This window comes from Eschrichtius robustus, chromosome 21, assembly GCF_028021215.1.
Source record: "Eschrichtius robustus isolate mEscRob2 chromosome 21, mEscRob2.pri, whole genome shotgun sequence".
Lineage (NCBI taxonomy): Eukaryota > Metazoa > Chordata > Mammalia > Artiodactyla > Eschrichtiidae > Eschrichtius > Eschrichtius robustus.
Window position 1 is genome coordinate 12,124,527 of NC_090844.1, and position 15,307 is coordinate 12,139,833.

At 41.8% G+C, this 15,307-nt stretch overlaps 1 long non-coding RNA gene across 1 annotated transcript in view; it reads left to right on the forward strand.

Moving 5' to 3' along the window:
* Window positions 1-15,307, forward strand: part of LOC137755923 (uncharacterized) — a 95,259-nt gene that overhangs the window by 43,134 nt on the left and 36,818 nt on the right. The gene's annotated exons all lie outside the window — the stretch shown is intronic.

The following is a 15,307-nucleotide window of genomic DNA, read 5'->3' on the forward strand; positions in this document are numbered from 1 at the left end:
AGTCTGTATGTGTCCCTAGGTCTGAAGTGGGACTCTTGTAGACGGCATATATACAGGTCTTGTTTTTGGATCCATTCATCCAGTCTGTGTCTTTTGGTTGGAGCATTCAATCCATTTACTTTTAAGGTAATTATCAATATGTATGTTCCTATTACCATTTTCTTAATTGTTTTGCATTTGTTATTGTAGGTCTTTTCCTTCTCTTGTGTTTCCTGCCTAGAGAAGTTCCTTTAGCATTTGTTGTAAAGCTGGTTTGGTGGTGCTGAATTCTCTTAGCTTTTGCTTGTCTGTAAAGGTTTTAATTTCTCCGTCGAGTCTGAATGAGATGCTTGCTGGGTAGAGTAATCTTGCTTGTAGGTTTTTCCCTTTCATCACTTTAAGTATGTCTTGCCACTCCCTGCTGGCTTGCAGAGTTTCTGCTGAAAGATCAGCTGTTAACCTTATGGGCATTTCCTTGTATGTTATTTGTGCCTTTTCCCTTGCTGCTTTTAATATTTTTTATTTGTATTTAATTTTTTTAAATTTTTTTTTCTTTTTTCTTTTTTTTTCTTTTTTGATAGTTTGATTAATATGTGTCTTGGCATGTTTCTCCTTGGATTTATCCTGTATGGGACTCTCTGGTCTTCCTGGACTTGATTGACTATTTCCTTTCCCATATTAGGGAAGTTTTCAACTATAATCTCTTCAAATATTTTCTCAGTCCCTTTCTTTTTCTCTTCTTCTTCTGGGACCCCTATAATTCAAATGTTGGTGCGTTTAATGTTGTCCCAGAGGTCTCTGAGACTGTCCTCAATTCTTTTTTTTTTTTTCCCTCTCTTTTCTTTTTTATTGAAGTATGGTTGACATACAATATTATGTTGGTTTCAGGTGTACAACATAGGGATTTAACATTTACATACATTATGAAATGATCACCATGAGGTCTATTAACCATCTGTCACCATACAAAGTTATCACTATATAATTGACTATATTCATTATGATGTACATTACATCTCTGTGACTTATTTAGCTTATAACTGGAAGTTTGAACTTCTTTTTTTAAAATTTCTCGGTGGGTGACCACTTTTTTCCTTTCTTTCCCCTTCTTTCTTTCTTTTCTTTTCTTTCTTTCTTTCTTTCTTTCTTTCTTTCTTTCTTTCTTTCTTTCTTTCTTTCTTTCTTTCTTTTTCTTTCTTTCTTCATTCTTTCTTTTCTTTGTTTTTCTCTCTTTCTTTCCAATTTGCTAATATTTTATTCAATATTTTTACATTCATATTTATGTATGAGTATTCTGAAATGATGGTTTTTAAATTGAAGTACAGTTGATTTACAATGTTGTGTTAGTTTCAGATGTACAGTAAAGTGATTCAGTTACATATATATATATATATTCTTTTTCAGATTCTTTTCCATTATAGGTTATTACAAGATATTGAGTATAGTTCCCATGTTTTACAGTAGGTTCTTGTTGGTTATTTATTTATTTGTTTGTTTATTTTTTTTAAAACATCTTTATTGAAGTATAATTGCCTTACAATGGTGTGTTAGCTTCTGCTTTATAACAAAGTGAATCAGTTATACATACACAATATGTTCCCATTTCTCTTCCCTCTTGCATCTCCCACCCTCCCCATCCCACCCACCTAGGTGGTCACAAAGCACCAAGCTGATCTCCCTGTGCTATGCGGCTGCTTCCCACTAGCTATCTATTTTACATTTGGTAGTGTATATATGTCCATGACACTCTCTTACCCTGTCACATCTCACCCCACCCCCTCCCCATATCCTCAAGTCCATTCTCTGGTAGGTCTGTGTCTTTATTCCCGTCTTGCCACTAGGTTCTTCATGGCCTTTTTTTTTTTTTTTCCTTAGATTCCGTATATATGTGTTAGCATACTGTATTTGTTTTTCTCTTTCTGACTTACTTCACTCTGTATGACAGACTCTAACTCCATCCACCTCATTACAAATACCTCCATTTCATTTCTTTTTATGGCTGAGTAATATTCCATTGTATATATGTGCCACATCTTCTTTATCCATTCATCTGTCGATGGACATTTAGGTTGCTTCCATGTCCTGGCTATTGTAAATAGAGCAGCAATGAAAATTTTGGTACATGACTCTTTTTGACCTATGGTTTTCTCAGGGTATATGCCCAGTAGTGGGATTGCTGGGTCGTATGGTAGTTCTATTTGTAGTTTTTTAAGGAACCTCCCTACTGTTCTCCATAGTGGCTGTATCAATTTACATTCCCACCAACAGTGCAAGAGTGTTCCCTTTCCTCCACACCCTCTCCAGCATTTATTGTTTCTAGATTTTTTGATGATGGCCATTCTGACCGGTGTGAGATGATATCTCATTGTAGTTTTGATTTGCATTTCTCTAATGTTTAATGATGTTGAGCATTCTTTCATGTGTCTGTAGGCCATCTGTATATCTTCTTTGGAGAAATGTCTATTTAGGTCTTCTGCCCATTTTTGGATTAGGTTGTTCGTTTTTTTGTTATTGAGCTGCATGAGCTGCTTGTAAATCTTGGAGATTAATCCTTTGTCAGTTGCTTCATTTGCAAATATTTTCTCCCATTCTGAGGGTTGTCTTTTGGTCTTGTTTATGGTTTCCTTTGCTCTGCAAAAGCTTTTTTTCTATTTGTATCATCTTTAATTTCTTTCATCAGTGTCTTATAATTTTCTGTATACAGGTCTTTTGTCCCTTAGGTAGGTTTATTCCTAGATATTTTATTCTTTTTGTTGCAATGGTAAACGGGAGTGTTTTCTTAATTTCACTTTCAGATTTTTCGTCATTAGTGTATAGAAATGCAAGCGATTTCTGTGCATTAATTTTGTATCCTGCTACTTTACCAAATTCATTGATTAGCTCTAGGAGTTTTCTGGTAGCATCTTTAGGATTCTCTATGTATAGTATCATGTCATCTGCAAATAGTGACAGCTTTACTTCTTCTTTTCCGATTTGGATTCCTTTTATTTCTTTGTCTTCTCTGATTGCTGTGGCTAACACTTCCAAAACTATGTTGAATAATAGTGGTGAGAGTGGGCAACCTTGTCTTGTTCCTGATCTTAGTGGAAATGGTTTCAGTTTTTCACCATTGAGGACAATGTTGGCTGTGGGTTTGTCTTATATGGCCTTTATTATGTTGAGGAAAGTTCCCTCTATGCCTACTTTCTGCAGGGCTTTTATCATAAATGGGTGTTGAATTTTGTCAAAAGCTTTCTCTGCATCTATTGAGATGATCATATGGTTTTTCTCCTTCAATTTGTTAATATGGTGTATCACATTGATTGATTTGCGTATGTTGAAGAATCCTTGCATTCCTGGGATAAACCCCACTTGATCATGGTTTATGATCCTTTTAATGTGCTGTTGGATTCTGTTTGCTACTATTTTTTTGAGGATTTTTGCATCTATGTTCATCAGTGATATTGGCCTGTAGTTTTCTTTCTTTGTGACATCTTTGTCTGGTTTTGGTATCAGGGTGATGGTGGCCTCGTAGAATGAGTTGGGGAGTGTTCCTCCCTCTGCAATATTTTGGAAGAGTTTGAGAAGGATAGGTGTTAGCTCTTCTCTAAATGTTTGATAGAATTCGCCTGTGAAGCCATCTGGTCCTGGGCTTTTGTTTGTTGGAAGGTTTTCAATCACAGTTTCAATTTCAGTGCTTGTGATTGGTCTGTTCATATTTTCTATTTCTTCCTGGTTCAGTCTCGGCAGTTTGTGCATTTCTAAGAATCTGTCCATTTCTTCCAGGTTGTCCATTTTATTGGCATAGAGTTGCTTGTAGTAATCTCTCATGATCGTTTGTATTTCTGCAGTGTCAGTGGTTACTTCTCCTTTTTCATTTCTAATTCTATTGATTTGAGTCTTCTCCCTTTTTCTCTTGATGAGTCTGGCTAATGGTTTATCAATTTTGTTTATCTTCTCAAAGAACCAGCTTTTAGTTTCATTGATTTTTGCTATTGTTTCCTTCATTTCTTTTTCATTTATTTCTGACCTAATCTCTATGATTTCTTTCCTTCTGCTGGCTTTGGGGGTTTTTTGTTCTTCTTTCTCTAATTGCTTTAGGTGCAAGGTTAGGTTGTTTATTCGAGATGTTTCCTGTTTCTTGAGGTAGGCTTGTATTGCTATAAACTTCCCTCTTAGCACTGCTTTTGCTGCGTCCCATAGGTTTTGGGTCGTCTTATCTCCATTGTCATTTGTTTCTAGGTATTTTTTGATTTCCCCTTTGATTTCTTCAGTGATCACTTCGTTATTAAGTAGTGTATTGTGTAGCCTCCATGTGTTTGTATTTTTTACAGATCTTTTCCTGTAATTGATATCTAGTCTCATAGCGTTGTGGTCGGAAAAGATACTTGATACGATTTCAATTTTCTTAAATTTACCAAGGCTTGATTTGTGACCCAAGATATGATCTATCCTGGAGAATGTTCCATGAGCACTTGAGAAAAATGTGTATTCTGTTGTTTTTGGGTGGCATGTCCTATAAATATCAATTAAGTCCATCTTGTTTAATGTATCATTTAAAGCTTGTGTTTCCTTATTTATTTTCATTTTGGATGATCTGTCCATTGGTGAAAGTGGGGTGTTAAAGTCCCCTACTATGATTGTGTTGCTGTCGATTTCCCCTTTTATGGCTGTTAGTATTTGCCTTATATATTGACGTGCTCCTACGTTGGGTGCATAAATATTTACAATTGTAATACCTTCCTCTTAGATCGATCCCTTGATCATTATATAGTGTCCTTCTTTGTCTCCTGTAATAGTCTTTATTTTAAAGTCTATTTTGTCTGATATGAGAATTGCTACTCCAGCTTTCTTTTGATTTCTATTTGCATGGAATATCTTTTTCCATCCCCTCACTTTCAGTCTGTATGTGTCTCTAGGTCTGAAGTGGGTCTCTTGTAGACAGCATATATATGGGTCTTGTTTTTGTATCCATTCAGCCAGCCTGTGTCTTTTGGTGGGAGCATTTAATCCATTTACATTCAAGGTAATTATCGATATGTATGTTCCTATTCCCATTTTCTTAAATGTTTTGGGTTTGTTATTGTAGGTGTTTTCCTTCTCTTGTGTTTCTTGCCTAGAGAAGTTCCTTTAGCATTTGTTGTAAAGCTGGTTTGGTGGTGCTGAACTCTCTCAGCTTTTGCTTGTCTGTAAAGGTTTTAATTTCTCCATCAAATCTGAATGAGATCCTTGCTGGGTAGAGTAATCTTGGTTGTAGGTTTTTCTCCTTCATCACTTTAAGTATATCCTGCCACTCCCTTCTGGCTTGCAGAGTTTCTGCTGAAAGATCAGATGTTAACCTTATGGGGATTCCCTTGTGTGTTATTTGTTGTTTTTCCCTTGCTGCCTTTAATATGTCTTCCTTATATTTAATTTTTGGCAGTTTGATTAATATGTGTCTTGGCGTGTTTCTCCTTGGGTTTATCCTGTATGGGACTCTCTGTGCTTCCAGGACTTGGTTAACTATTTCCTTTCCCATATTAGGGAAGTTTTCAACTATAATCTCTTCAAATATTTTCTCAGTCCCTTTCTTTCTCTCTTCTTCTTCTGGGACCCCTATAATTCGAATGTTGGTGCGTTTAATGTTGTCCCAGAGGTCTCTGAGACTGTCCTCAGTTCTTTTCATTCTTTTTTCTTTATCCTGCTCTGCAGTAGTTATTTCCACCATTTTATCTTCCAGGTCACTTATCCGTTCTTCTGCCTCAGTTATTCTGCTATTGATCCCATCTAGAGTATTTTTAATTTCATTTACTGTGTTTTTCATCATTGCTTGGTTCCTCTTTAGTTCTTCTACGTCCTTGTTAAATGTTTCTTGCATTTTGTCTATTCTATTTCCCAGATTTTGGATCATCCTTACTATCATTATTCTGAATTCTTTTTCAGGTAGACTACCTATTTCCTCTTCATTTGTTAAGTCTGGTGTGTTTTGACCCTGTTCCTTCATCTGCTGTGTGTTTTTCTGTCATCTCATTTTGCTTATCTTACTGTGTTTGGGGTCTCCTTTTCACAGGCTGCAGGTTCGTAGTTCCCGTTGCTTTTGGTATCTGTCCCCAGTGGCTAAGGTTGGTTCAGTGGGTTGTGAAGGCTTCCTGGTGGAGGGAACTAGTGCCTGAGTTCTGGTGGATGAGGCTGGATCTTGTCTTTCTGGTGGGCACGTCCACGTCTGGTGGTGTATTTTGGGGTGTCTGTGGCCTTATTATGATTTTAGGCAGCCTCTCTGCTAATGGATGTGGCTGTGTTCCTGTCTTGCTAGTTGTTTGGCATAGGGTGTTCAGCACTGTAGCTTGCTGGTCATTGAGTGATGCTGGGTCTTGATGTTGAGATGGAGATCTCTGAGAGATTTTCGCCGTTTGGTATTACGTGGAGCTGGGAGGTCTCTTGTGGACCAGTGTCCTGAAGTTGGCTCTCCCACCTCAGAGGTACGGCCCTGATGCCTGGCTGGAGCACCAAGAGCCTTTCGTCCACACGGCTCAGAGTAAAAGGGAGAAAAAATAGAAAGAAAGAAAGAAAGAGGCTATAATATAGTGAAGTAAAATAAAGCTATTATAAAGCAGAGCTATACAGACAAAATCTCACCCAGAAGCATATACATATACACTCACAAAAAAAGGAAAAGGGGAAAAATTAATATATCCTGCTCCCAAAGTCCACCTCCTGAATTTGGGATGATTCGTTGTCTATTCAGGTATTCAACAGATGCAGGCTCATCAAGTTGTTTGTGGAGTTTTAATCCACTGCTTCTGATGCTACTGGGAGAGATTTCCCCTTCTCTTCTCTGTTCGCACAGCTCCCCGGGTTCAGCTTTGGATTTGGACCCGCCTCTGCATGTAGGTCGCCTGAGGGTGTCTGTTCCCCGCCCAGACAGGACGGGGTTAAAGGAGCAGCTACTTCGGGGGCTCTGGCTCACCCAGGCCGCGGGGAGGGAGGGGTACAGAGGAGGCGGGGCGAGCCTGCGGTGGCAGAGGCCGGCGTGACGTTGCACCAGCCTGAGGCGCGCAGTGCGTTCTCCTGGGGAAGTTGTCCCTGGATCACGGGACCCTGGCAGTGGCGGGCTGCACAGGCTCCCGGGAGGGGCGGTGTGGAGAGTGACCTGTGCTCGCACACAGGCTTTTTGGAGGCAGCAGCAGCAGCCCCAGCATCTCACGCCCGTCTCTTGGGTCCGCGCTGATAACCGCGGCTCGCGCCTGTCTCTGGATTCTGTGCTGTTAGCCGCGGCTCACGCCCGCCTCTGGGGTCCGCGCTGATAGCCGTGGCTCGCACCAGTCTCTGGAGTTCGTTTAGGCGGCACTCTGAATCCCCTCTCCTTGCGCGCCGCGAAACAAAGAAGCAAGAAAAAGTTTCTTGCCTCTTCGGCAGCTGTAGACTTTTTCCCAGTCTCCCGCCCAGCCAGCTGTGGTGCACTAACCCCTTCAGGCTGTGTTCACGCCGCCAACCCCAGTCCTCTCCCTGCGATCCAACCGAAGCCCGAGCCTCAGCTCCCAGCCCCGCCCGCCCCGGCCGGGGAGCAGACAAGCCTCTCGGGCTGGTGAGCGCTGCTCGGCGCCGAGCCTCTGTGTGGGAATCTCTCCGTTTTTCCCTCTGCGCCCCTGTTGCTGTGGGATCCGCGCTGATAGCCGCGGCTCGCGCCCGCCTCTGGGGTCCGCGCTGATAGCCGCGGCTCGCGCCAGTCTCTGGAGTTCGTTTAGGCGGCGCTCTGAATCCCCTCTCCTTGCGCGCCGTGAAACAAAGAAGCAAGAAAAAGTTTCTTGCCTCTTCGGCAGCTGCAGACTTTTTCCCGGTCTCCCTCCCAGCCAGCTGTGGTGCACTAACCCCTTCAGGCTGTGTTCACGCCGCCAACCCCAGCCCTCTCCCTGGGATCCGAAGGAAGCCCGAGCCTCAGCTCCCAGCCCCGCCCGCCCTGGCGGCTGAGCAGACAAGCCTCTTGGGCTGGTGAGTGCTGGTCGTCGCCGAGCCTCCGTGCGGGAATCTCTCCGCTTTGCCCTCTGCACCCCTGTTGCTGCGCTCTCCTCCGTGGCTCCGAAGCTTCCCCCCCCTGCCACCCGCAGTCTCTGCCCGCGAAGGTCCTTCCTAGTGCATGGAAATCTTTCCTCCTTCACAGCTCCCTCCCACTGGTGCAGGTGCCGTTCCTATTCTTTTGTCTCTGTTATTTCTTTTTTCTTTTGCCCTACCCAAGTACGGGGGGAGTTTCTTGCCTTTTGGGAGGTCTGACGTTTTCTGCCAGCGTTCAGTGGGTGTTCTGTAGGAGAAGTTCCACGTGTAGATGTATTTCTACTGTATCTGTGTGAAGGAAGGTGATCTCCGCGTCTTACTATTCCCCCATCTTCTCCCCAACCTGTCCTCAATTCTTTTCATTCTTTTTTCTTTATTCTGCTCTGCAGTAGTCATTTCCACTATTTTAACCTCCAGGTCACTTATCCATTCTTCTGCCTCAGTTATTCTGATATTGATTCCTTCTAGAGAGTTTTTAATTTCATTTATTGTGTTGTTCATCATTGTTTGTTTGCTCTTTAGTTCTTCTAGGTCCTTGTTAAACGTTTCTTGTATTTTCTCCCTTCATTGTAGTTTTGATTTACATTTCTCTAATAATTAGCAATTTGAGCATCTTTTCATGTGCCTGTTGGTCATCTGTATATATTCTTGGGAGAAATGTCTCTTTAGATCTACTACAATTTTTTCATTGAGTTTTTTTTTATATGGAGCTGCATGAGCTGTTTATATATTTTAGAGTTTAATCCCTTGTGGGTTACATCGTTTACAAATATTTTCTCCCATTCCACAGGTTGTCTTTTCATTTTGTTTATAGTTTCCTTTGCTGTGCAAAAGAGTTTCAGTTTAACTAGGTCCCATTTGTTTATTTTTGTTTTTATCTTCATTACTCTAGGAGGTGGATCCAAAAAGATTTTGCTGCAATTTATGTCAAAGTGTCTTCTGCCTATGTTTTCCTCTAGGGGTTTTATAGTATCCATTCTTACATTTAGGTCTTTAATTCATTTTAAGATTATTTTTGTGTATGTTGTTAAAGAATGTTCTAATTTAATTCTTTTACATGTAGCTGTCCAGTTTTCCCAGAACCACTTATTGAAGAGGCTGTCTTTTCTCCATTGTATGTCCTTGCCTCTGTTGTCATAGATTAATTGACCTTAGGTGATTGGGTTTACTTCTGTGCTTTCTTTCCTGCTCCATTGATCTATATTTTTGTTTTGTGCAAGTACCCTGTTGTTTTCAGGACAATAACTTTGTAGTATGGTCTGAAGTCAGGAAGTCTGATACCTCCAGCTCCGTTTTTCTTTCTTAAGGTTAGTGTGGCTACTAGGGGTCTTTGTGTTTTCATACAGAGTTAAAATTTTTTTGTTCTAGTTCTGTGAAATATGCCATTGGTCATTTGATAGGGATTGCATTTAATCTGTGAATTGTCTTGGGTTATATGATCATTTTAACAATATTGATTCTTCCAGTCCAAGAACATAATGTATCATTCCATCTGTTTGTGTCATTTTTAATTTCTTTAATCAGCATCTTACAGTGTTTGGAGTATGGTTCTTTTGTCTCCTCAGGTAGGTTTGTTCCTAGGTATTTATTTCTTTTGATGTGATGGTAAATAGGATTGTTTCCTTCATTTTTCTTTCTGATCATTCATTTTGCTTTAAGGCTCCAGTTCCCCCTGCAATCCTGGTCCAGCTGCACACCCGGGGGCCTTGCCACCTGGCTTCCAGTAGAGACCTTGTAAAGACCAATGAAAAATCTTGACTGCAGAGCTGGTCCCTGGGGGCTCCAGCTTAAGAAGTGCTGCCCCAGGGGTTCCAGAAATTGAGAAAGGAAAAGTGAATGGAGTAGTGGGGTGGCATAGAGAAGGGTGAGTGCCCTGGGAGATTTTGAGAGAAATACCCTCCACCCAAAACCCCTGCCCCTGCAACTGATCCATTGGTGTCATGGGATTTCAGTGCCTTTTGTGAGGTGATGGCTCTGCTTCGTTACTCCTGTGCTCAACACTATGCCAAACCAAATCCTCACCTGTTACTGATTTCCAAGGATTTTAAAAGCACTATTCATGGCTGACTTGGTTTTCAGTTCCCTAAGCAGCAGTTTTGAGCTGTCCAAGCTATTTAAAAGTATTCTGCTTAACTAAGACAAAACTCTATTCTTTTGAAAAACTAACAAGAATTCAGAGAAAATATGCTCTTCGCCTCATTCCATCAATCTTCTGTGCACTTGGCAGATACAAGATTTGATACTTCAGACACCTCTGACTCTCTGGCCCAAACTGGGTCCCTTCACAGAGGGGATATAGGTCTGCCATCAATATCCGATTGTGAACTTACATCCTGGTCGGGTGGCACAGTGGCCAGACACTGTGGCATGCTCTCTGTACTGTGATTGCCTTTGTTTTCACCAGAGGCAGGATTCTGGACTCAGAAATATTTTGTTTGAATCTTGGGCTGACAGTTTATTCCCTGCAGGCCTGCGTGAGTGTTTTAACCTGGAAAACAGGTCAGGTGGTTGTGAATGTGGAGCATATAAAACCAGTGGCATTTTTGATGGCGGGCTGTACTCTACCCTGTGCCTGAGCTCTCCAGAGTTCTCCCCAAACTTCTTTCTTCCCTTTTCATCGGAGCCTTTTCCTTCTGTCTACACACCCCTGACCTCAGCAGAAGGGTCTCACTTACTTATCTGTTGCACCATCAGTGATCACAGCCTGTATGCCCAGAGCTATTTTCGGTGCTGGGATCAACGTGAAGCTCCTGACTTTTGAAGGTGCAAGTTTCAGGGGCAGATTCTGAGTTCATACAGGGTCAGGTAAATTAAAGGGTGTGCAGCTTATTTAAAGCTGTTCAGTGAGGGACAAGGGTCAGCTGATTGATTTAAAGCCCGATCACGTGACTTGCAGGGTGGTGATGTGGTGAAGCCCCAAAATGTTGATTTTCTATCTCTTGCACAGAACATCATATTCATAACTTTTTTTTATGATTTAGAAAACTAGAGATGTTTCTCCCTGGACACAAAAGGAGAAAAATACAGTATTTCAGGTTCATTTTAGAAAAAAAAACTTCTCAGGGTAAGGTGATGGTGACATGGTCCAGATCAAATGTCTTGGTGGCAAACTAGGGGAAAATCATAGGAGAAGATCCCAGGCCTGTTGTCTGTCAGCTTGGCAATGATGTTTGAGCAGTGACCAATGTGCTTGAGTGCAGCTGGTGAGGGAATAATGATATCCTCATCCTGTCCTTTATCTGGTCCACAAGTTGAGAGCAAAGAGCTCAGTACAGAGCTCTTGATGTAAGGCTGTGCATGGCAGATGGCCCTCATATCAAGTGTCTTGAGTGGTGGATGACCTGTGACAACAAGTTCTTGACAAATTTTTTAGTGACTATGTGTACAGTAATTGGTTTGGAAGGATGCTGTGGGAGAAGACGCCACAAATATACAGTATATTCAAATTGCCTCTCAGTCAAGAGAAAAAAATAGAAGCAACCAAATAAAAGTATTTGGAACCTATGAAATTAAATTTCACTGAAAAAGAAATAAAAACAATCATTTTACATATGAAGAGGCACCCAACCTCAATGATGGCGGGGAAAATAAATTACAGTGCCAATGTGATCGTTTTTTTTCCATTATATTGAAAACTTAAAGTGCCTTTGTAGCATCTCTTGTCATCATCAGAGGAAACAAGCCCTTTGATGTACTCTTTCTTGCAGGGAGTATACATGACTAATATCCCTTTTAAGGCAGTTTATCTCCTCTTTTGCTTCTTCAGGATCTGGGCTTTTGGGGTTCTGTGGGGCTGATGTTTGTGTAACGACCTTGATATTTCCTGTGTCCTTGGGCCTCTGGTCAGTCTCCTTGTGTCATTGATAATTTGATTTCCTGAAGTAGAAGAAAAAAGGCAAACAAATTATATAGAGGTTGAATCAAGATGGCAGAACAGAAGGATGTGGAGTTCACCTCCTCTCACAAATACATCAAAAATACATACCTGTGGAACAATCCTCACAGAATACCTACTGAATGGCAGCAGAAGATCTCAGACACTCAGACATGCAAGAAAGATCTCCACGTAATGAGATAGGATGAAAGAAAAAGAAGAAGAAGAAGAAGCAGCTCCCTCCTGGGAGGGAGCTGTGAAAGAGGACAGTTTCCCTCACCTGGGAAGCCCCTGAACCAGTGGGGACATGAGCTGGGACAGAAACGGAGCTGCAGAGGCTTGGAGGAGAGCGCAGCAGTGAGTTTGCAGCAGACAAAACAGAGACCTGCACAGAGGACCTGTGCTCCCTAGCTGCAGTCCTCAGCCCAAGACGTGTGCCTGCTGGAGTGTGTGGGGGTTGGGTGCTGAAATGTGGGCTTCAGAGGACAGACCAGGGGAGTGGACTGGGTTTGGCTGCATGCAGACAGCACGAAGGGGCTGGAGTGTGGTATGTGCCCAACCCGGGGTGTATGCGGAAGAAGACCAGGCTGGCCATAGAAGCAAAACGTCATTGTTGAGGGGCAGGGCCACCATAGCAGCCTCTTTCTTGGTGCCACCTCTAAGACGACCTCTGGGAGCACACAAGTGTCAGCAGGTTGCCCACACGTGGAGGTGGGGCTGACATCAGAGTGGATCCCCAGGTACTGCCTGACTTAGGAAGCAGGGCTGATCCCTGAGCCCTCTCCCCATGGCTGTGCAATTTGCAGATTTATGCCACTGGCTTTATAAACTCAGTACCTGTGGGACATCCGAGTGGACAGTGGGCACTCCCATGCCTGGGACAGGTCCAGCCTTAGCAGCTGTGGTGTTTGTGGGCACGGGCACATGGAGGCTGGGCAGGGCTGGGGTCTAGTCTGCTTCCATAGCTCCCATGGTGGGTCCATGTGTGGGACACTGGGTCCTGGAACCTGACATCAGTGGGTCAGCACCTACGGATCTGCGCTGGTGGCTTTGTGACCACTGTGCCTAAGGGACACCAGGGCTGATTGCCTGCATTCCCACAGTTGAGGAGGGGCTGAAGGCAGTGCCAACACCAGTGTATTTTGTGAGCCCGCACCATGGGTGACAGGTGACACCACAGAGGACACTTCCTGGTGGACAGCTCTGGCAGAGGAATGCTCAGTGACTCCCCTCCCATTGGGAGTGCTCCAATCCAGCCTACCTCATTATGCTCTCTAATCCAGCATAGAAACAGACCTGAAGGCTTCTATTCCAACATCTAGGGAGCAGACCCTGCCCCTGAGAGGGCTGTGTCAACCACAGAGCAAAGAGGAGACCCCGTTCAACATCCGGTGCAAGCTCTGGTCACCACATACTCCTTCCAATAGTCTTTCAAAAGATCGAAGAGAAAGGAAGCCTCCCAAAGATATTCTATGAAGCCACTATCACCCTGATACCAAAACCAGACAAAGACACCACCAAAAAAGAAAATGACAGGCCAATACCTTTGATGAACATAGAACCTAAAATTCTCAACAAAATGTTGGCAAACCGAACCTAACAACACATAAAAAAGATCACACACATGAACGTGTTGAATTTATCCTAGGGTCACAAGGATGTTTCAACATATGCACATCAATCAACGTGATACACCCCATCAACAACAAAAAAGACAGAAATGACATGATCATCTCAACAGATTCAGAAAAAGCATTTGATAAATTTCAACATCCATTCATGATAAAAAAAAAACTCTTATGGAAGTGGGTATAGAGGGAACATATCTCAACATACTAAAAGCTATTTATGACAAACCCACAGCAAATATGATGCTTAATGGTGAAAAGCACTTAGCCTTCTCACTAAAATCTGGAACAAGACAAGGCTGCCCAGTCTCACCACTTCTTTTTAACATAATATTAGAAGTCTAGCCATGGCAATCAGACAAGAAAAAGAAGGAAAACCTATCCAAATTGGAAGGGAAAAGGTAAAATTTTCATTATATGCAGATGACATGATATGATACATAGAACCTAAAGGCTCCACACACAAACTACTAGAACTGATAAACAGATTCAGCAAGGTAGCAGGAAACAAGATTAAAATACAGAAATCCGTTGCATGTCTTTATATTAACAATGAAATAGCAGAAAGGGAATGTAAAAAAAAAAATCCCTTTTAAAATTGCATCCAAAAAAATAAAATACTTGGGAATAAACCTGACCAAGGTTGTGAGAGACTTATAAGCTGAGAACTATAAAACATTAATAAAGGAAAGTGAAGAGGATTCAAAGAAATGGAAAAATATCCTATGCTCTTGGATTAGAAGAAATATTATTAAAATGGCCATTGGACCCAAAGCAATCCACAGATTTAATGCCATCCCTATCAAACTACCCATGATATTTTTCACAGAACTAGAACAAAGAATCCTAAAATTTATATGGCACTATAAACAACCCAGAATTGCCAAAGCAATCCTGAGGAAAAAGAACAAAGCAGGAGACCTAATGCTTCCAGACTTCAGAGAATACTACAAAGCTACAGTAAACAAAACAGTGTGGTATTGGCACAAAAACAGACATATGGATCGATGAAACAGACTAGAGAGCCCAGAAATAAACCCACACACCAGTGGTCAATTAATCTTCGACAAAGAGGCAAGACTATACAATGGGAAAAAAGACAGTCTCTTCAGCACGTGGTGTTGGGAATGTTGGACAGCCACAGGTAAACCATTGAAGTTAGAACACACCCTCACACCATGCACAAAAATAAGCTCAAAATGGCTGAAAGAGTTAAATTTAACACATGACATCTTAAAACTTGTAGAAGAGAACATAGGCAAAACATTCTCTGACATAAGTTATACCAATGTTCTTGTAGATCATTCTTCCAAGGCAATGGAAATAAAAACAAAAAGGAACAGATGGGACCTATACAAATTTATAAGCTTTTGCAAAACAAAGGAAACCATAAAGAAAATGAAAAGACAACCTATGGAATGGGAGCAACTATTTGCAAATGATGCAACCTACGAGGGCTTAATTTCCAAAATATACAAACAGCTCATACAACCAACCCAATCAAAAAAATGGGCAGAAGACCTAAATAGACACACAAAAAAACCCAATCAAAAAAATGGGCAGAAGACCTAAACAGACATTTCTGCAAAGAAGACATACCAATAGGCACATGAAAAGATACTCACCATTGCTAATTACTAGAGAAATGCAAATCAAAACTACGGTGAGGTATCACCTTAAACCAGATGGAATGGCCATCATTTAAAAGTCTACAAATAAATGCTGGAGAGGGTGTGGAGAAAAGGGAACACTTCTACACTGTTGGTGGGAATGGAAATTGGTGCAGCCACTATAGAAAACAGTATGGAGGTTCCTCAAA